Source organism: Schistocerca nitens, chromosome 1 (assembly GCF_023898315.1).
Source record: "Schistocerca nitens isolate TAMUIC-IGC-003100 chromosome 1, iqSchNite1.1, whole genome shotgun sequence".
Classification (NCBI taxonomy): Eukaryota; Metazoa; Arthropoda; class Insecta; order Orthoptera; family Acrididae; genus Schistocerca; species Schistocerca nitens.
In genome coordinates this window covers 418,490,483-418,514,251 of record NC_064614.1, presented here as the reverse complement: position 1 = coordinate 418,514,251, position 23,769 = coordinate 418,490,483, and the positions used below count along the sequence as shown (strand labels likewise).

Genomic DNA, 23,769 nt, shown 5'->3' with positions numbered 1-23,769 from the left:
TTAATACATAACTTATTGCGTTAAACCTTTAACTTAAGATTATACCTTTTAATGAGTAGATTATTACAGCATTTTGAATTTAGTTACTAATTACCGTATATGTTGTTGTTGTTGTTTTCAGTCCAGAGACTGGTTTGATGCAGCTCTCAATGCTACCATATCCTGTGCAAGCTGCTTCGTCTCCCAGTACCTACTGCAACCTACATCCTTCGGAATCTGCTTAGTGTATTCATCTCTTTATCTCCCTCTACGATTTTTACCCTCCACGCTGCCCTCCAATACTAAATTGGTGATCCCTTGATGCCTCAGAACATGTCCTACCAACCAGCCCCTTCTTCTTGTCAAGTTGTGCCGCAAATTTCTCTTCTTCCCAATTCTATTCAATACCTCCTCATTAGTTATGTGATCCACCCACCTAATCTTCAGCATTCTTCTGTAGCATCACATTTCGAAAGCTTCTATTCTCTTCTTGTCCAAACTATTTATCGTCCCTTTTTTCACTTCCATACATGGCTACACTCCATACAAATACTTTCAGAAACGACTTCCTGACCCTTAAATCTATACTCGATGTTAACAAATTTCTCTTCTTCAGAAACGCTTTCCTTGCCATTGCCAGTCTACATTTTATACCGTCTCTACTTCGACCATCGTCAGTTATTTTGCTCCCCAAATAGCAAAACTCATCTACTGCTTTAAGTGTCTCGTTTCCTAATCTAATTCCCTCAGCATCACCCGACTTAATTCCATTAATTAATTCCATTATCCTCGTTTTGCTTTTGTTGACGTTCATCTTATATCCTCATTTCAAGTCACTGTCCATTCCGTTCAACTGCTCTTCCAAGTCATTTGCTGTCTCTGACGGAATTACAATGTCATCAAAATCAAATTTTTGTTGCCCCTGGAGGACAGACAATCTGCAGCTGGTTCCGGCTGGTTTTAGCTGTTTAGTAATACAGATATTTTACACCTCTTTTTCGATTTGTACCAAAGGTCGCTTATTCTTCTAAAGGAGAAGGAAACATGAAACGCTATGTGTACAAATAAGGCTCCATTACTATATTGCTTGATAATGGGTTGCCATTTTGTTTTAGCATATCCTATATAATTATCGTTCTTCATCTGAATCTTATCTAGCCTTGCACAAAGGGACACGAGAGCAGCAGCTGAGTTATGTTATTGAGAGGGAAGGGTTTTAAGGAGAGAGATCAGGCGTATAATGAATATAGGAACTTCTTGTGTATTTGAAGGAAGCTCGTGTACTGAGTTACGGAGCCTACACGGCTCGTCACGCTGTATGAAAATACCTCTCTGATGCAACCACTTTAATGTTGAGATACGGAGTCCTTGTTTCCACGTACGAGAAATTATCTGGGTACAAAGACTATTGCGTGGAGTGAGGGAACGCTGCGCCTTGTACGCCGCACGGGTCTTGGTTACGTAAAGTGCTGCTTGCTGAAAATGAAAAAAAGACGAGGGACGAAACAGCTTCAACATGTCAGCTTTCGCTCAGGTAGCAGAAATTCTGCTGGCCGCTGGGAGAAACCCGTATAGCGGGAACTCGTTCGTCATTTTGTTGAGGTTAATTTAATAGGTGTGAGAGAAATTAAAATAATTCGAAAATGAAAGTTCTGTGTACGTCAGCACCTGTTGGAAGATATCATGCTAGTCGTCTACAAGATGAAACTGCACTGCATATCAGCGAAAAGTATTTAACCCAATATGGTACGTCATACGGAGACTGTTCTAAAATTAGGGTTCCTCACGTAATATATAAACTAGGATTTCTGAACTATCGTCTTGTGCTGCTAGCGACTGCCTCGAAGTTCAGACTTAATGCCAGCTATATAGCTGCTGGTATTCTTGTTTTCCGGGAAGAGGTCTGTTTAGAGCACGTTATGTGAGCTGATAAAATGCAGTACCTCAAGGTCTGACGAGAGAGAGGAATTCATGTGTTGAACGTACTATGGACGGGAAAGCACATTATTACTTAAGTCTAGAACATGAATTTGCAATTGCCGAGAAACTGCACTTCTATCTGAAAGTTTTCTGCAACGACATTCTGCTCAGAAACAGTAATGCTGCCCATTTTCTCTTCATTATGCGTCTTCCCTGGTGCACATCTTTCACTTTGAAGCTACCGGGTGGTTATAATTAAAGTGCAGTTACTGACAGAGATCCAGGGTAGGCTCCAATTATCGTATGGCAGCGAAACTTGGTAGATATTCTAATGTGTTAATGCGGAATAGATTTACGCTGGAAAAAATTAATACCAATTTTGGACACAAGGTACAAATCTGGCGCTGCGAGTACAAGTAGGACGAAGGTATAAAAATGTTTTCGTGTGCGAGAAGATTCCGTCGCAACTAAAAACGCCTTTCTTTTAATGATGTCAAGCCCAAATCCTGTATCATTTCTGTGACACACTCTCCCATATTCGCGATAATACAAAACGTGCTGCCTTTCTTTGAACTTTTTCGATGTACTCCGTCAGTCCTATCTGGTAAGGATCCCACACCGCGCACCAGTATTCTAAAAGAGGACGGACAAGCGTAGTGTAGGCAGTCTTCTTAATAGATCTGTTACATTTTCTAAGTTTCCCGCCAATAAAACGCAGTCTTTGGTTAGCCTTCCCCACAACATTTTCTGTGTGTTCCTTCCAATTTAAGTTGTTCGTAATTGTAATACCTAGGTATTTAGTTGAATTTACGGCTTTTAGATCAGACTGATTTATCGTGTAACCGAAGTTTGATATCCTTTTAGCACTCATGTGGATGACACACTTTTCGTTATTTAAGGTCAATTGCCAGTTTTTGCACGACTCACATCTTTTCTAAATCTGTTTTGCAATCTGATGACTTTACTGGTCGATAAACGACAGCATTATCTGCAAACAACCGAATACGGCAGCTCAGATTGTCTTCAAAATCGTTTCTATAGATAAGGAACAGCAAAGGGCCTATAACACTACCTTGGGGAACGCCAGAAATCACTTCTGTTTTACTCGATGACTTTCCGTCAATTATTACGAACTGTGACCTCTCTGACAGGAAATCAGAAATCCAGTCACATAACTAAGACTGTAAGCATGCAATTTCACTGCAAGCCGCTTGTGTGGTACAGTGTCAAAAGCCTTCTGGAAATCCAGAAATACGGAATCGATCTGAAATCTCTTGTCAACAGCACTCAACACTTCATGTGAATAAAGAGCTAGTTGTGTTTCACAGGATCGATATTTTCTAAACCCATGTTGACTGTGAGTCAATAGCCAGTTTTCTTCGAGGTAATTCATAATGTTCGAACACAATATATGTTCCAAAATCCTGCTGCATATTGGCGTTAACGATCTGGGCCTGTAATTTAGTGGATTACTCCTACTACCTTTCTTGACTATTGGTGTGACATGTGCAACTTTCCAGTCTTTGGGTACGGATGTTTCGTCGAGCGAACTGTTGTATATGATTGTTAAGTATGGATCTAATGCATCAGCATACTCCGAAAGGAACCTAACTGGTATACAGTCTGGACCAGAAGACTTGCTTTTATTAAGTGAGTTGCTTCACTACTCTGAGGATATTTATTTCTACGTTACTCATGTTGTCAGCTGTTCTCGATTTGAATTCTGGGATATTTACTTCGTCTTATTTTGTGAAGGCATTTCGGAAAGCTGTGTTTAGTAACTCTGCTTTGGCTGCACTGTCTACGATAGTATCTCTATTGCTATCGCGCACAGAAGGCATTGATTGTTTCTTGTCGCTAACATACTTCACATACGACCAGAATCTCTTTGGATTTTCTGCCAGGTTTCGAGAAAACGTTTCGTTGTGGAAACTGTGATAAGCATCTCGCATTGAAGTCCGCACTAAATTTCGAGCTTCTATAAAAGATCGTCTATCTTGGGGATTTTGCGTCTGTATGTTTCGTTGTTTTTGCAACAGTGTTCTAACCCGTTTTGCGTATCATGACGACCAGCTCCGTCGTTTGTTAATTTATTTGGTATAAATCTCTCAATTTCTGCCGATAATACTATTTCTTTGAATTTAAGCCACATCTGTTCTACACTTCTATTATTAATTTAGAATGAGTGGAGATTCTCTTAGGGCGGCGTCAAGTGAATTTTTATCTGCTTTTTTGAATAGGTATATTTTTCGCTTATTTTTCGAGATTTGGGGATTACAATATTCAATCTCGCTACGACAACCCTGAGTTCACTAATCCCTGAACCGGTTGATGCTCGTTATTAACTTAGGATTGCTAAGAGGTCAAGTGTGTTTTCACAACCGTTTACTATTCGTGTGGGCTCATGAACTAACTGCTCGAAATAATTTTCAGAGAATGCCGTTTAGCACAATTTCGGATGATATTTTATGCGTACCTCCGGAACTGAACATGTATTTTCGCCAACAGGTAAGGTCAATCAAGTGAGACAGGCATAATGTTGGTATTATTATTAACAGCCGATCACACAGTTTGTCCAGCATGAGAACCGGAACGTCAATGAGCTGCTGCACAGCGCCAGGTTTGCACAGATTGGTCGAAATTGGAACTAATTTTTTTCCAGCGCAAATCGGTTTCGCATTGATGCATTAGCATATCTACTAAGTTTCGCTTCCATACAATAATTACAGTCCACACTGGACGTCCGTGAGCAGCTGAGTTTCATTTATAACCACCCGATAGAGGCTACTTCTTAGCCAAAGCTACTGTTGGATACCTGACAGTTTTTCTGCCAAATAACAGCGCGATGAGAAGACAGATGTTTGAAATGGAAACAGATCCAGTTTCTATTGTTACTTCTACGAGCGTGAAACCTTCGCCTTTTATGAACCCGTCAAAAATTTATGTATTTTGGTTTGTTACGGGAGGAAGGGATTAATTTACGCTAAAAACTGTAAATCTAACGTATTTACAGTGTTAAGTCACGTTTAGATAAGCGATGTAGTGGGGACACGTCATGACGCAACACCTGATGCCATTAGCAAGGAAGCTGTTTTATCAGAGTTGCTGAACAGAATTTCACTGCCTAACGAGCCGACAAGGCGGGATTTCTGACTGAGCAAAATTATGGAACTGTTCGCAAGTATCTGTGTGTGTTCTGAGGTTAGGAGAGGGTGTGAAAGGTGTTAACGTCCGAAATGAACTTGCACTACGTCGAAAAAAGAATAACAGGGACATGTGAGACGGCAACAGCACTCTTCACAAACGAGCCGTAGGTCAACCACACAAGTGTCTAGGTCAATTGTTCAACGTACTCGGCTGCATACTGTGTTCCGAAGTTGCGCCGAAGCTTGCAGCTACGCTTATACGTCACATCAACAGAAAATATTTGACTTTGCGCGTAATATCTAAACTAGACTGCTGCTGATGGCAGACAGGTTATGCTCTCCGGTGATTTAGTTTTCGATATATAGGATGAATGGACGTCCGCATGTACACTGAGATACAAAGGAGAACAGACAATGCAAGCATTTCTGAATTAACACAAGGTGGTAGCGGCATTGTTGACAAGCGAATGTTTGCATGGTCTTCTGCACGACCGTTAATTTATATGAGATATCCTTGGCCGATACGCTTACAAATTCATTCTTGGTGATCATGTTTACCCACCCATCATGCAGTCATCTACAGCTGATGGTGGGTTTGTTTCAGGACACCCAGCTAAAAACAGTTGTTTAAAATAAGCAATCAAGTATATCGAATCGTAAAAACCGTGATAGTTCAACCATTCCAGGAATCGAGGATACTGACGATTTCTGCCTGTTACCGACATTGTTACTGGCAAGACATCGGTTCCAGGGTTCCAATACTTTCGAGAATGTTTTAATTTCAAGTTTGAAGTCGGATAATAAATTACAAAAGAAATATTTTTGTGTGTGTTCTCATTAAGAATTAACTATTTCGGATTGTTCACATGAGATCGACAGGAAGCGCAAAATGGCTAAGCAGGGATGGCTAGAGGACAAATGTAAGGATGCAGAGGCTTATCTCACTAGGGGGTAAGATAGATACTGCCTACAGGAAAATTACAGAGACCTTTGGAGAAAAGAGAACCACATGTATGAATATCGAGAGCTGAGATGGAAACCCAGTTCTAAGCAAAGAAGGGAAAGCAGAAAGGTGGAAGGAGTATATAGAGGGTCTATACAAGGATGATGTACTTGAGGACAATATTATGGAAATGGAAGAGGATGTAGATGAAGATGAAATGGGAGATATGATACTGCGTGAAGAGTTTGACAGAGCACAGAAAGATTTAATTCAAAACAAGGCCCCGGGAGTAGACAACATTCCATTAGAACTATTGACAGCCTTGGGAGAGCCAGTCCTGATAAAAACTCTACCATCTGGTGAACAAGAGGTATGAGAAAGGCGAAATACCCTCAGACTTCAAGAAGAATATAATAATTCCAATCCCAAAGAAAGCGAGTGTTGACAGATGTGAAAATTACCAAACTATCAGTTTAATAAGTCACAGCTGCAAAATACTAACGTGAATTCTTTACAGACGAATAGAAAAACTAGTAGAAGCCGACCTCGGGGAAGATCAGTTTGGATTCCGTAGAAATATTGGAACGCGTGAGGCAATACTGACCCTACGACTTATCTTAGAAAATAGATTAAGGAAAGGCAAACCTACATTACTAGCATTTGTAGACTTAGAGAAAGCTTTTGACAATGTTGACTGGAATACTCTCTTTCAAATTCTTAAGGTGGCAGGGGTAAAATACTGGGAGCGAAAGGCTAGTTACAGTTTGTACAGAAAACAGATGGAAGTTATAAGAGTCGAGGGGCATGAAAGGGAAGCAGCGGTTGGGAAGGGAGCGAGACATGGTTGTAGCCTCTCCCCAATGTTATTCAATCTGTATATTGAGCAAGCAGTAAAGGAAAAAAAAAAATTGGGAGTAGGTATTAAAATCGATGGAGAAGAAATACAAACTTCGAGGTTCGCCGATGACATTGTAATTCTGTCAGAGACAGCAAAGGACTTGGAAGAGCAGCAGATCACATAACTAATGAGGAGGTATTGAATAGAATGGAGGAGGAGTTTGTGGCACAACTTGACTGGAAGAAGGGATCGGTTTGTAGGACATGTTCTGAGGCACCTAGGGATCACCAATTTAGTACTGGAGGGCAGTGTGGAGGGTAAAAATCGTAGAGGGCGACCAAGAGATGAATACACTAAGCAGCTTGAGAAGGCTGTAGGATGCAGTACGTACTGAGAGATGAAGCACCTTGCACAGAATAGAGTAGCATGGAAAGCTGCATGAAGCCAGTCTCAGGACTGAAGACAACAACAACAACAACAACAACACAACAACAACAAGTCTATTTATAAGAACGTTGGCTTCCGCGGTCGGTGTCATAGTGATTAAAATTCTTCTGGGGTTTATGCGCGTCATTGCTAAAAACTAACAACAATAATACTTACACTCTTTATTTGTACAGTGAAACCTTGCTTCTTGCCAAATTTCATGATTCTAGTCAGCGGGAAGTATCATGCATGTTGTGATGAGTGAGTTTTCAAGTATCAAAATATGCGGCAAATGGCCGTAAGCTCAAAATTTTTTAGACCTTAGTATGTGACAAATTTGAACCTGATATACTAAACTGTACATATAGACAGACAAAGCTATGTTACAGGATTTCCGTTTGGAGAGATTTAGGGATGGAACTCTTAAGAAAAAAAGAAAAGAAACAGTAAAAAAGTGCTCTAAAATGCGTACATTAAAGAGCTGTGAGCACTTGTTCAATAGAAGAGACCTGTTTCGCAGTAGCGAAGATGAAGAAGTGGTCATAGCTTTTAAGGTATGTATTTTAGAGCCCATACTTATTGGACTTTTTCTTGGTATGATGGTTACCACTACCTCTCAAACTATTCGACACTTTTTTAACGCCCAATGTGGATGCCCGGCCGGAGACGCAGAATTTCCATCCCTGTTAATGTGGGTCCAGTGTTCAACATCACCGTATTCCCAACAGTAACAAGGAGGAAGACGTGGGGTGCAAACATTCGAATGTTGGGACAAACGCGGTGGTCGTATTTAGTGTACGTGGGCAGGCTGTGCGGCAGGAGGGAGGATGCTGCAGTGACTCTCCGTGCACGAGACTTGGGCCCCGCGGTGCGAGCAGCCGGAATAGCAGTGCGCGCGGACCCGGGTCGGCGGCGCGGCTGCTGCCGTTGCGGCGGCCGCCGGCCTTGACCGGCAACTAACCCGCTTCCCTCAGCTGACCGCGCGCATTGTCTCCGGCCTCATACATTAGCGCCGACTCTCTCACCCGCTCCCGTCTGCCGCTTGCTACACAATCTCGCACTACCCGGGTCGCCTTCTGCTTACTATCTGCAATACGCAGTGCGGCATAGACAGGGTCATTCAGCTGCCCCTACCTCTGGCGTTTACGCAACCCGCAACACCTTCAAATACCGCGCCCAAGGTTTTCACGTTCTCTCGCTCGCTACGCGTCCTACAGAAAAAAAAAGATCGGATACTTTTTGTACGAAATTTAATGCAACGTTCAAATGACTTGCGGGAATCCAGTCGGGCGACGTCGTCTTAACGGCCGATATTTCGACTGGAGGACACCCTGCCATTTTCAAGGCATAACTGCACAAGTAAATACTGTACAAGGGAATTTAAAACCTTGGTTTTCAGGTGAACTCCGGAGAGATAATGCTCACACACACTGTAAACATTAGCGCCATTACAAACCAAGGGTGATCGACATTGTAAATTATAAATTAATACTCAACAGGTGGGGGAGCATTAACTCTGTCCTGCTTTTTGACCAGAGAGAGAGCAGCATTCCACACAGAATTTAAACAAAATCCACCATCTCTATTTTGCAAATTTAATTTCAACATCTTCCTTAACAACACTATTGCAGCAGCTGGAAGTGCATGCCAGAATCTCTGTATTGTTACATTCCACAGGATGACCGATGCCAAGACGTCGCTCAGCAATGGTGGACTTGCTCGCCTGTTGTAAGCGTGTGTGTCACATGCGCTCAGTACGCCAGTCCTCAACAGTTCTGATAGTCTGACCAATATATGACATGGCGTAACTGCAAAGAATATGGTAGACAGCCGACTTACACCACTTAGATGGTGGTCGCACTCTCCCTGACCAACACATCAAGGAAGAGAAGACATCCTTTTCCATCTCCATTGTGAAACAAATATTCATGTGGATTGAATTCAAGTGTTCTAAAAAGACGTTCAAGTTTTCACTACCATTGGGCCAAACAGCAAAGAAAAACAAAAAAATTAACGCAGTTAAATCTGCCACTGGGATATGTTTTCGCTGGAGGCCATGGTATTCGAATTACTCAATAAAAACGCGTTTGAAGGTCACTTTTGTACACTTCTCTTGACTAATTCGAGAACTGTAACCCCTAGCGAAAACGTATCCAGTACAAAATTTAACTACATTAAGCTTCCTACAAAGGAAGTCCTGTCCATTTTTTCTGTACGATGTATAGCGAGTGAGAGTATATGAACATCTTGCTCATGGTATTTCAAGATACTGCGGGTTGCGTAAAATCCAACGGTAGGAGCACGTGAATCACCCTGTATACTATTCACTGTGCAGTGCATGGCGGCGGGTACTTCATGCCAACATTACCGATTTTTTTCTCCTACGCCATTCATATATCGTGCGAGATAAAAATGACAGACTATATGGCTCCTCATGCAGCGAACTTCTATCGCCTGGTTCCTCATGATATCTACGTGAGATGTGCATTGGTGGCAGTATAGGCTTAAAGCTCAACCCAGCCAGAACTCAGGCCAGAAAAAGCTCTTCCCTCTTGACATGAAAAAGAAACTTGTACAAATACTTATACTTCCAACTATTAATTACAGCAATGTTATTGTGTGTGGTATCGTCCAGAGATCGCGGTGCCACACCAAAGTCGGCAATACAAATCAATATCACAAACATTAGCGAGGGCTTACTGCAATCACCAACAACCAATGGGAGGTACTCCAGAAGACCACGCCTCCACCTCAGGATAGCAGATCCCTCATGCTGCGGTCAATACACTTTCGAAGATGCAACAGCTCGACCCAATTTATGACATCTGAAGGAGTCAACATTATTGTGCAGAAACAAAAAGTTATTAAAGTTTCTGAAGAAATTCTACTTAAGTAAACGTTGAACATTATACTGCAAGAGAACAGTTTGTTAATAAGTGCATCAAATGGTGCTTTGCTGGTCAATGACAGATGTAAATTATACAACAATCCTGTGGCAGAACAGTGTGTCAAAGTTCAGTAAATTTTTATGTTAGAAAGTGAACTAGTATTTCATGCGTTCTAGTTTGATGAGCCTTCTCCAAGAGCAATCAAAGAACCCACAGTTATGACCAGATGAAAGTAGTTTCGTCTGGTCGTAACATCCTGCAAGAACTTTCTTAGGAGAGCTCATGGCGCCTGAAACTGGTTATGGACGCCTGTGTTCGTTATATCTGTGACGCTCGACTCTTTGATCATGTTTCACCATCATATGCACAGCTTTAGCTGTGTGAAGACAAGTGCAGAGACTTCTATACCCTCCGTCTTCTCTACTATCTTACCAACGTACGCTGTCCCTCATATCTCTCCTCGAATATCTCTCCTCGACCTTAACGCCTGTGTCTGAACAACATGACAAACACCTAGTAGACCAAAATCCTTACTGTCCTCAGTCGGGGTCTGGAGCGCAGTCAACGTTCTGCCTCATCTCAAACGTGTTTCATTGGTTTCAGGTCGGAACTCTGGGCAGGTCAGTCATTTCAAGAGTGATTTGTCCACGAACTACCACCTTCCAGATGCTGCTACGTGACACGGTGCATTGCCATACTGACAAGGAATAATCATCTCCGAACCGCTGTACACAACCCAGTAAATTCTGCATTTAGGTTAGGCGCAATACGCGGACTACGAGAAACATCCCCCTCCCGTATTTCATTGTTGGTGCAATACCTATGGTAGGTAACGTTCTCCAGGCATTCACCAAACCCAAACCCTTCCATCTGATTGCCATAGGATGTAGCGTGACTGATCACTCCAAATAACTTTATAGTCATCCATTGTCCAGCGATGCCACTCTTTACATCACCTTAAGTGTCGCATAGCAATGACTACAGAAATGTGGGGCTTCTGGACCATTGTACCCCATTCTTTGTAATTCCCCATGCACATTCACTGTGCTAGGGGAACTGTTGGTAGCACTTTAGAACTCTCGTGTTATTCCTTCCGCTGATTTCATGCGATTTTTCCCACAACCAGAGCAATGATCTATGATCGCGGTCCGCGAGTACATGAGATCTGCTTTGTCTTATTTTAACTACGGTTTTATTCACGTTCTCACTTCAGAATGAGATCAGTGGAAAATGTGTCAGATTTGTTACTCAGATGAAATCCAATGACTAATCGACAATCGAAGTCACTGAGCTATCCTGATAGACCTACTCTGCTGTCACTGCTACTCTACTGGCACCACAATACTCGCCGCCACCTTTCATACTGGCGGATCCACCTCTCGTAACATCTAGCGGTCAATTCCACGTTAGATAGAAGTGCACGTATACTTTTGATCACAGTGTATATTGCCACCTTTCCAAGGATTCCCATTTCAATTCCTAGAGTATTTTCGATACACTTTCTTACAGGCTACAGCGACCTGTTACCATCCTAATAACGCGTCTCTGAATTCGTTCGACATCTATGACCACGCCCACTACCTAAGGACTTCAAAACACTGGATGCATACAATTTGTCGTACTGACGTCTTAGTTGCAAGTTCCTTCACAGAAAGCTTCCGACAAATGTCTTGTCCGTGATCGTCCCATCTCACATCGTTTCATAGTATCACCTCTAAATACACTCCTGGAAATGGAAAAAAACACATTGACACCGGTGTGTCAGACCCACCATACTTGCTCCGGACACTGTGAGAGGGCTGTACAAGCAATGATCACACGCACGGCACAGCGGACACACCAGGAACCGCGGTGTTGGCCGTCGAATGGCGCTAGCTGCGCAGCATTTGTGCACCGCCGCCGTCAGTGTCAGCCAGTTTGCCGTGGCATACGGAGCTCCATCGCAGTCTTTAACACTGGTAGCATGTCGCGACAGCGTGGACGTGAACCGTATGTGCAGTTGACGGACTTTGAGCGAGGGCGTATAGTGGGCATGCGGGAGGCCGGGTGGACGTACCGCCGAATTGCTCAACACGTGGGGCGTGAGGTCTCCACAGTACATCGATGTTGTCGCCAGTGGTCGGCGGAAGGTGCACGTGCCCGTCGACCTCGGACCGGACCGCAGCGACGCACGGATGCACGCCAAGACCGTAGGATCCTACGCAGTGCCGTAGGGGACCGCACCGCCACTTCCCAGCAAATTAGGGACACTGTTGCTCCTGGGGTATCGGCGAGGACCATTCGCAACCGTCTCCATGAAGCTGGGCTACGGTCCCGCACACCGTTAGGCCGTCTTCCGCTCACGCCCCAACATCGTGCAGCCCGCCTCCAGTGGTGTCGCGACAGGCGTGAATGGAGGGACGAATGGAGACGTGTCGTCTTCAGCGATGAGAGTCGCTTCTGCCTTGGTGCCAATGATGGTCGTATGCGTGTTTGGCGCCGTGCAGGTGAGCGCCACAATCAGGACTGCATACGACCGAGGCACACAGGGCCAACACCCGGCATCATGGTGTGGGGAGCGATCTCCTACACTGGCCGTACACCACTGGTGATCGTCGAGGGGACACTGAATAGTGCACGGTACATCCAAACCGTCATCGAACCCATCGTTCTACCATTCCTAGACCGGCAAGGGAACTTGCTGTTCCAACAGGACAATGCACGTCCGCATGTATCCCGTGCCACCCAACGTGCTCTAGAAGGTGTAACTCAACTACCCTGGCCAGCAAGATCTCCGGATCTGTCCCCCATTGAGCATGTTTGGGACTGGATGAAGCGTCGTCTCACGCGGTCTGCACGTCCAGCACGAACGCTGGTCCAACTGAGGCGCCAGGTGGAAATGGCATGGCAAGCCGTTCCACAGGACTACATCCAGCATCTCTACGATCGTCTCCATGGGAGAATAGCAGCCTGCATTGCTGCGAAAGGTGGATGTACACTGGACTAGTGCCGACATTGTGCATGCTCTGTTGCCTGTGTCTATGTGCCTGTGGTTCTGTCAGTGTGATCATGTGATGTATCTGACCCCAGGAATGTGTCAATAAAGTTTCCCCTTCCTGGGACAATGAATTCACGGTGTTCTTATTTCAATTTCCAGGAGTGTATTTACGTAATTTGACAAGCTCAATATAATCTCTACTAATTTCGTAATCAGATAGTATCTAGTTAGTTATGTTTCTTGCCGCCGTTATCTAACAATTATACACATTTCATAGAGCTGCCATTCATTACATCCAGTGAAGCGTACAGTCAGTTCTCAGTCTTTGAAAACGGTCGAATCATTGCCATGGGGGATAGGGGAGCAAGATACCGAGAGATCGCATAGAAAGTTGGCTGCAGTGCAATGACTGCAGAACGACTGGTGATGAGATGGACTGAGGACATTGTAGCAAGAAAACTTGACACGGTCCCTTCCAGAAGGTCTAGACTACTAGGAAATTTTATAAACTTGTTCGACTGGATCTACAACAGATGACATCCGAGCAGTGATCACAGGCAGTACGTCTTTATAAACAGTCGGAAACATATTACTGGAAGATAGGTGGATTCACGAACTGCTATACGCTGTTTACCGTTGACACAACACGACAGAAGACGACCTGGCGCAAAGTGGAATTCATTGTTGTACAACGAGTCTCACTTCTGTTTGTGACGGTCATGTGGACGCAAATTTTTCCGCAGATAACATGGTGAAACGTCAAAAGCAGCAGCAAATCTCTAGACTCACATCGCTCCAATCCCTGGAAGCATTGTGTAGGGACTGCTGAATATGTCAGTAGGTCTGATTTGCTAACTGCTGTAGAGAGGCTGAAAACTGTTCAGAACGAACAGTAGAATGTCATACCCCTTTGTCCAACCAGCAATGTTCATGAACTGGCACAGGATATGTTTCAGATATGGTGACAAACTCATAAAAAATGACATTCGGAGGCTGTATACCTCGATGCCACAACGAATACAAGTGTGTGTATACGAAGACAGTAACTTGTTCTCGAAAGAACAGTTACTGTTGATGACCGTGCAGCTTTTCCCTGGAATAAATGATGACTGACAACCTAAGCTGCCGACAGGTGGTGTTGATTGATATACCTCGATGTGGACAGCTGAAAATGTGTGCCCCGACCGGGACTCGAACCCGGGATCTCCTGCTTACATGGCAGACGCTCTATCCATCTGGTTGCCCAAACTCTTACGGGAATCGACAAAGCGTGCGCGAGTAATGAGTGGGTGGGCAGATGTCTGTAAGGTACAATACATATGTAGAATTGTGGACAGTTGGGAATGTGAGTCTCACGGTAAGCGTGCAAGGGATAAGTCCCTGCAGTCGCGCTATTCATCTGTGCCCTCGGTGGCTCAGATGGATAGAGCGTCTGCCATGTAAGCAGGAGATCCCGGGTTCGAGTCCCGGTCGGGGCACACATTTTCAGCTGTCCACATCGAGGTATATCAACAACACCTGTCGGCAACTTAGGTTGTCAGTCACAAGTGTGTGTAATTACACCACTGGCCATTAAAATTGCTGCACAACGAAGATGACGTGCTACAGACGCGAAATTTAACCCACAGGAAGATGATGCTGTGATATGCAAATGATAAGCTTTTCAGAGCATTCACAGAAGGTTGGCGCCGGTGGCGACACCTACAACGTGCTGACATGAGGGAAGTTTCCAACCGATTTCTCATACACAAACAGCAGTTGACCGGCGTTGCCTGGCGAAACGTTGTTGTGATGCATCGTGTAAGGAGGAGAAATGCGTACCATCACGTTTCCGACTTTGATAAAGGTCGGATTGTAGCCTAGCGTGATTGCGGTTTATCGTATCACGACATTGCTGCTCGCGTTGGTCGAGATCCAATGATTGTTAGCAGAATATGGAATCGGTGGGTTCAGGAGGGTAATACGGAACGCCGTGCTGGATCCCAATGGCCTCATATCACTAGCAGTCGAGATGACAGGCATCTTACCCTCATGGCTGTAAAGGATCATGCATCCACGTCTCGATCCCTAAGTCAACAAATGGGGACGTTTGCAAGACAATAACCGTCTGCACGAACAGTTCGACGGCGTTTGCAGCAGCATGGACTATCAGTTCGGTGACCATAGCTGCGGTTACCCTTGACGCTGCATCACAGACAGGAGGGCCTGCGATGGTGTACTCAACGACGAATCTGGGCGCACGAATGGTAAAACGTCATTTTTTCGGATGAATCCAGGTTCTATTTACAGCATCATGATGGTCGCATCCGTGTTTGGCGACATCGCGGTGAACGCACATTGGAAGCGTGTATTCGTCATCGCCATACTGGCGTATCACCCGGCGTGATGGTATGGGGTGCCATCGGTTACACGTCTCGGTCACCTCTTGTTCGCATTGACGGCACTTGGAACAGTGGATGTTACATTTCATTTCACATGTGTTACGACCGTGGCTCTACCCTTGATTCGATCCCTGGGAAACCCTACATTTCAGCAGGATAATGCACGACCACATGTTGTAGGTCCTGTACGAGCCTTTCTGGATACAGAAAATGTTCGACTGCTGCCCTGGCCAGCACATTCTCCAGATCTCTCACCAATTGAAAACGTCTGGTCAATGGTGGCCGAGCAACTGGCTCGTCACAATACGCCAGTCACTACTCTTGATGAACTGTGGTATCGCGTTGAAGCTGCATGGGCAGCTGGAGCTGTACACGCCATCCAAGCTCTGTTTGGCTCTATGCCCAGGCGTATCAAGGCCGTTATTACGGCCTGAGGTGGTTGTTCTGGGTACTGATTTCTCAGGATCTATGCACCCAAATTGCATGAAAATGTAATCACATGTCAGTTCTAGTATAATGTACTTGTCCAATTAATACCTGTTTATCATCTGCATTTCTTCTTGGTGTAGCAATTTTAATGGCCAGTAGTGTATGTGTCCCCGGTGTCACACCTCATACTGATATGTATGATGGACATTAGTTTCAAATGGAATGAAAGTTTAATCATGTAATATCCGTTACGCAATTAGTATCTACACAATGTTTGATAAATACTGCTGGACAGGCGCTTCTTAGTGAAACACTTTCGTATTGCATCAGTGCAATGATGTTCCAAATATAGCCACGAAAATGGGTCACGATCTTCGGGCGATGAAACTTGGGTCACGACGTTCGGGTTTAGTATGATTACAGGAGAGTAAGTTTTGCTGCAGTAGGACACCTAGCGCCCTAGCTGGCTGGCTTGTCGGCAGGATGAGTCGGTTTGTGGGCGGGAAGCCCTAGAGAGCGGCGGCTGCAAAAGCTGGCGGTGGCGGTTCGATGCGAGGGCAACGGCCAGCGCGCGTGTCTCCGCCTCTGATCAATGGCCACAAGACGCGCCGAGCCGGCCGCCGCTACTGCCCTGGGGAGCAGCGGGCACCGAGTCTGGTCCCACACCGCACACCGTGACCGCTGCTAGTATAACCATATTCATAACTGAATCTTATGATTTTGAAGAGATTCAGTTATGACCATCTGGTGAGCACGATGTATGAGACAGGCGAAATACCCTCAGACTGCAAGAAATATATATAGTAATTCCAATCCCAAAGAAGCAGGTGTTGACCGAAGTGGAAATTACTGAACTATCAGTTTAATAAGTCACGGCTGCAAAATACTAACGCGAATTCTTTACAGACGAATGGAAAAACAACCAGAAGCCGACCTCGGGGAAGATCAGTTTGGATTCCGTAGAAATATCGGAACGCGTGAGGCAATACTGACCTTACGACTTATCTTAGAAAATAGATTAAGGAAAGGCAAACCTACATTACTAGCATTTGTAGACTTAGAGAAAGCTTTTGACAATGGTGACTGGAATACTCTCTTACAAATTCTGAAGGTGGCAGGGGTAAAATACAAGGAGCGAAAGGCTATTTACAATTTGTACAGAAAGCAGACGGCATTTATAAGAGTCGAGGGACATGAAAGGGAATCAGTGGTTGGGAAGGGAGTAAGACATGGTTGTAGCCTCTCCCCGATGTTCAATCTGTATATTGAGCAAGCAGTAAAGGAAACAAAAGTAAAGTTCGGAGTAGGTATTCAAATCCATGGAGAAGAAATAAACTTATTAGGTTTGCCGATGACATTTTAATTCTGTCAGAGACAGCAAAGGACTTGGAAGAGCAGTTGAACGGAAAGGACAGTGTCTTGAAAGGAGGGTGTAAGATGAAAATCAACGAAGGCGAAACGAGGATAATGGAATGTAGTCAAACTAAGTCGGGTGATGCTGAGCGAACTAGACTAGGAAATGAGACACTTAAAGTAGTAAAGGAATTTTGCTATTTGGGGAGCAAAATTTAAGTGTTAGGAAATCGTTTTTGAAAGTATTTGTATGGAGTGTAGCCATGTATGGAAGTGAAACATGGACGATAAATAGTTTGGACAAGAAGAGAATAGAAGATTTCGAATTGTGGTGCTAAAGAAGAATGCTGAAGATTAGATGGGTAGATCACATGACTAATGAAGATGTGTTAAATAGGATTGGGGAGAAGAGAAGTTTGTGGCACAACTTGACTAGAAGAAGGATCGGTTAGTAGGACATGTTCTGAGGCACCAAGGGATCACAAATTTAGTATTGGAGGGCAGCGTGGAGAGTAAAAATCGTAGAGGGAGACCAAGAGATGAATACACTAAGCAGATCCAGAAGGATGTAGGTTGCAGTAGGTACTGGGAGATGAAGCTTGCACAGGATAGCGTAGCTTGGAGAGTTGCATCAAACCAGTCTCACGACTGAAGACCACAACAACAACATGTTTTTGAAGGACCTCAAGTCAACCGACACACATTTGTGGGACATTGAGAAAACTGTGCAGTTTGTATAATAACTTAATACAGGCATCTTTATTGGCATTGAATTATACACAGTCCAGTCACATTAATGAGACAGCCGTATATGTTCGACTTCACAGACGGCAAGTGGCAGCACAAACAGTGGAGGAAATATAAAGCGTTACTGGGGATGGGTAAAAAAACAGTAGAGTCGTTCTCGTAATGTGGAAATAGAGCGATTTATTAGACTCCAAAAGGGCAAGATCGTTGGCTTTCGAGTCAAGGGTGGAAGCATTTCCGAAACGGCTAAGTCCGTAAACTGTTGCCGTGTCTCCGTAGTTAAAGTAGTTATACCGTTGATGGCAAAATAGCACCATCGAAAACCGGCGCCGATGCAACTGTAGTGCAACACGGGCCTTAGACGACAGGGGTCAACGGCGGCTACAGAGCTGTGTACGGGCGAGTAATCGTGCAACTGTTGAGCAACTGACCTCCTAGATGAACCACGGGGCTACCAACAGTGTCTCACAATGATCATTCAGCGAACTATGCTGCGTATCGGCCTTATCAGTAGGCGCCTGGTTCATGCACCCGAAGGCTTAAGTTTGGACGACGTAAGTGAACGTCCAGTCAATGACGCTAGGTGGCTTTTTCAGGTGCATCACGTTCTATGTTGCATCGGACAGGCCGCTGTTGTTGCGTACGGCCCTGCAACAATCGTCGGAAGCGTTCAAGCTGGAGAAACGAATTGTTATGGTTTGAAAAACTTTTTCGTGGCATTCCCTGGGTGATATCTTCATTCTGGAACGCACATTTCATCAACACAAGTATGCATCTATTCTTGGGGACCATGTCTACTCCGACATGTAGTTTGTTTTTCCTCGGCACTATGGCATCTACCAGCAGGACAAGCAACGTGCCACACTGCTCACAATTTACGTGCGTGGTTCGAAGAATACCAGGATGAGATTACCGTACTCCCTTGGCCACCAAACCCCTTGGATTAGAACCCAATAGAGAATCTGTGAGACTACTACGATCGAACTCTTCGCGCAATGGATCCTCAACGAAGAAACCTAGCGCAGCTGGCCACGGCACTGGGGTAGGCCTGGCTTCACATCCCTGTCGCTACAACCTCACTGACGCACCTCCTGCACGCCCGCCACGCAAAAGGTGGTGACAATGTGAGTGGACCGTGCATGACGCAAATGTGCTTGTCAGACAAGTGATTGAATTTCTAATGTTATCCTTTGGTAATGTAACTAACCATTAAAAGCTGGAAACAAATGCCTTAAAATGTATGTGAAAGATACTGAAATCTCACACTCCATTTTATTTACATCATCTTGATTTCATCCAACATATTTCACAATACTAATGCGTCATTCTACAAGAACAATCAGCCTGTCACAATCCATTCACTCGTCGTTCTGGATATCGTTCTTTAGAGGCCCCTTCAAAATTTCTTCGTAGAAAAGTAGGTGTTTGTCAGGCAGTTTTTACAAGTCCTCGATTGTACTGGAATGAACTGGAACCTTTCCAGATGGACAGTGTTTCTGTAGCAGTCAACAGATCACATTGGAGGCCCAGGCGAAAAGTGTGACTGACTAGTTCACTGATCGCTGAAGTTGTGTGTTATCAAAGTGAAAATGTGAACAACTACTGATATGGATGTCCCTTATCTCGGAACATTGAGTTTCTTCAGAAATTCATGTTTTTCTCTAGTAAACCTGCCACCATGGCGTTGTATTTCATTATTAGCAATCTCGCTGTCCAGAAATTTATTTGGTTTCGAAGTTTTAAGACTCACCTCTGCGGCGTCATGCACAGCAACTATCTGTCCCGTTTCCTTAGTTTCCTTTTTATAGTGCCCAAATACCTATCACAGGATAAAAAGTGTGTCCTCTCCTTAGGAATTAGTACTGAATTTTCTTGAATTTCCTAGAATCGGTGAGGAAAAACAGAAATTCCCTGAGAGTGTGATTCTGAGCTGAGCAACTGTCAGAGAACAGTGTTCTACTCTTTGAAGCACTCATATTACAAATAATCGGCAAATACTTCTGCCGACCTATAATGCAACGCACCTTTAATTGCGTGCGTAACAAAGATAGCAATGTACAACAGTCAAAACAATTGAAGCCTTTTTTGTCTTGGGGACACTACTGATAACGCTATCTGGGGTGCGAATGGAACATTGTGAGTAGACAAATACCTGATGGAAGGAAGAAATGCTATAACGAAAAAAATCCTTGGCACTTCCGACTCCCGAACTCGTTAATATTAGAATCTGATACTGATGTACACGTGATACACTTTCTTCGTCGGTGCGGCTGTATACAGTGCGCTACTAACGTCCAGCAGCAGCTGACAGCAGAGTAGCGGGTTGTGTTCGCTAGCCATAGTCTTTTCCACCAACCAAATCTGTGCTTTCTATGTACGAAGGGAGTTGCTCCCTGCTTCAAACAGTCGAGTGCTTCAGAGGTAACAAAGGCAGTACATTATACCCAAGAAATCTTCAAGGGGGAGGTGGCAATTGTGTGACGATTTTGATGACATTTTGCACAGCTTTTAGTAGTCGGGAAAAGATCGGCAGTCCGCAGTTTCTGGAAAAATGGACATTTAAGATTTCGATCTCACTTAAGTCCTAATGACAACCTGACTGTGACCAAGTCGCTGTGCATCACAGGTGGTGATGCGTGGTGCTCTGGATTTACGAACTCTGGCTCACGTCCGTCTCAAGCTTAAGACGAAGCTCAAGGCAGTATGTATAAGAGGCGATCAAAACGTTCCCGTTGGCAGGCGGTGCAGTCTAGAATCGGTATGCCAATTAGGCAAAACGCCGTGGGCACTGACGCACCAAGTTGGAGATACCTGTTTGGTACAACACCGTGTCCTCATGTGTTAAGAAATTCGTAGCTGCCTCCTGCTCATTTTCCTCAGACAGAACTCGTCGGCCTTTCCAGTCCTTTTTTAAGTGACCGAATGCGTGATAATCGCATGGGGAGAGCTCAGGATTACAGGCGGATGTTCGAGTGTCTCCCACCTGAGTTAGCGTAATTCTGAGTTACATTTGCGACATGGGGACGGGCGTTTCGTTCCCGGAATTATGTCTACCGGTGTTTGACCTTCGCCAGCCAAGAAAATAACAACAGCACGTTGGTCCTATTTGGAAGCATTTGGTAATAACGTCGCCGTAGTTCACGCTTCTGCATTTACCGCGCGCACGTCGGAAAGAAACGAATGACGCACTAATCCCTCGCCTACAGGTCGATCCTTACACACTGAAGAGCCAAAGAAACTGCACACCTGCCTAATATCGTGTAGGACCCCCCGCGAGCACGTAGAAGTGCCACAACATGACGTGGCATGGACTCGACTAATGTCTGAAGTAGTACTGGAGGGAATTAACACCATGAATCCTGCAGGGCTGTCCACAAATCCGACGGGATGCAGATCTCTTATGAACAGCATTTTGCAAGTAATCTCAAAACTACCAAATAATGTTCATGCCTGGGGAGTTTGGTGGCCAGCGGAAGTGTGAACTCAGAAGGGTGTGTTCCTGGAGCCACTCTGTAGCAATTCTGGACGTGTGGGGGTGTTGCATTGTCCTGCTGGAATTACTCAAGTCCTTCGGAATGCACAATGGACATGAATGGATGCAGGTGATCAGACAGGATACTTACGTGTCACCTGTCAGCGTCGTATGTAGCCGTATCAGGGGTCCAATATCACTCCAACTGCACACGCCCCACACCGTTACAGAGCCTCCACCAGCTTGAACAGTATGCTGCTTACATGCAGGGTCCATGGATTCATGAGGTTGTCTCCATACCCGTACACGTTCATCCGCTCGATACCATTTGAAAGGAGACTCGTCCGACACAGGCAATATATTTGCCAGTCATCAACAGTCCAATGTCGCTGTTGACGGGCCCAGATGAGGCATAAAGCTTTGTGTCGTGAAGTCATCAAGGGTACACGAGTGGGCCTTCGGCTCCGGAAGTCCATATCGATGTTTCGTTGAATGGTTCGCACGCTGACACTTGTTGGCGGCCCAGAACTGAAATCTGCAGAAATTTGCGGAAGGGTTGCACTTCTGTCACGCTGAACGATTCTCTTTTGTCGTCGTTCGTCCCGTTCTTACAGAATCTTTTGCCGGCCACAGTGATGTCCGAGATTTTTGATGTTTTACCAGATTTCTGATATTCACAGTTACTCGTGAAATGGGCGTACGGGAAAATCCCCAATTCGTCGCTGTCTTGGAGAGGCTGTGTCCCATCGCTCGTGCGCCGACTATAGCACAATGTTCAAAGTCAAATCTTTATAACCTGCAGCTGCAGTAACGGATCTAACACCTGCGCCAGATACTTCTTGTCATATAGGCGTTGCCGACCGCAGGGCCGATGCTGCCTGCTTACGTATATCTGTGTTTTGAATACGCACGCCTGTACCAGTTTCTTTGGCGCTTCAGTTTATATCCGCATCGTAGTCGCGTCACGTTGCACATACGCTGCAGCAAAGCCCTAAAACGGAAACCACAACTTGCTTAAAATTTGTGTTCTAATTTAAACTTGTCCAAAACTATACACTTGGCACTAAGATAAACCTACCATTGTTAAAATATAAGCTAGAGGCTGAGGAGGGTAGTCAAAATTTCGCGCATGCCTGACAGCAACCAAACCTGGACAGGTATGTGAAAGTGATGTGACCCGTTCTCGCAAAGGAGATGCCAACTGCAGGAGTGACGGAAACCTGCCCGAACACTTACAGTTGTCTGTCACTGAATACATATTTATTAACTTAAATGGTTCAAATAGTTCTAAGCACTACGGGACTTAACATCTGAGGTCATCAGTCCCCTAGACTTAGAACTACTTAAACCTAATTAAACTACGGACATCAAACACATCCATGCCCGAGGCAGGATTCGAGCCTGCGACCGTAGCAGCAGCGTGGTTCCAGACGAAAGCGCCTAGAACCGCTCGGCCACAGCGGCCGGCTCATTTATTAACACACTAAATTTTTTGCACGATCATGTAGCCAGATATATAACGCTTAGCAATTCTTCAGCCTACACGTAGTCTAGGACCTGTGGCGGCAAGCGTGAAGCTTATCAGAGTTTTCTTCTTCAAGTATTTTTGTACCGTTTTTGATATCTGAAATTCATAATTGGTACTTTAAACGATACTACGCCAAATATACCCACGCAATAGTCTTTGAAGCAATATTCCACTGTTTATCCCAAGCATGTGTAAAATGATGCAACGAAGTCCTATTTTCTTCTCTAGAATAAGAGTAAAAAGATATTTTAACTACCAGGTATTCGACGTGATGAATGGGGTTACAGAATATTTGGAAGCTATATAGTAAATTGACGGCTTTGTGGACGGTCATGTCTTCGCACTTTCTCAGCATGTATCTGAGGCGGAGTTTTAAATCATGTCGATAATTTGAGGGTTGATCTCAGAAATTTTTTTTTTTTGTTCTCGCGTTGAATGGTGGCCACACACTACACCTTAGTCGTATACACGATTTTCCTGATCAGCTTCGACGCTGAATACACCATAAATGTCGCATGAGGAAGTCTGGCTGTGTTTTTCTGACATGTTTTAAAGGGAAAAATTGTTCACACCGACTTTTCGTCGCGCGCTGCCTTGCTAACTGCTGCCAAGTCGGAATTCGCAGCACCCTACAGCAAGACTCAGTGACAAAGGCAGGTTCCCAAAAAGCACCTGAATGAAACAACGAATATTAATCGACGGCAATTATTCGTCCTATTCACTGCCTTTGCTAATGACACTT

General features: G+C 44.6%; 1 protein-coding gene and 1 non-coding gene across 2 annotated transcripts in view; one reads left to right on the top strand and one right to left on the bottom strand.

The window, feature by feature from the left end:
• The window catches only part of LOC126250116 (clustered mitochondria protein homolog), a 355,920-nt gene that overhangs the window by 222,173 nt on the left and 109,978 nt on the right, over nucleotides 1–23,769 (bottom strand). The gene's annotated exons all lie outside the window — the stretch shown is intronic.
• On the top strand, nucleotides 14,521–14,595 carry Trnat-ugu (transfer RNA threonine (anticodon UGU)). The gene has a single exon. It is a non-coding gene; the product is annotated as a tRNA-Thr (tRNA).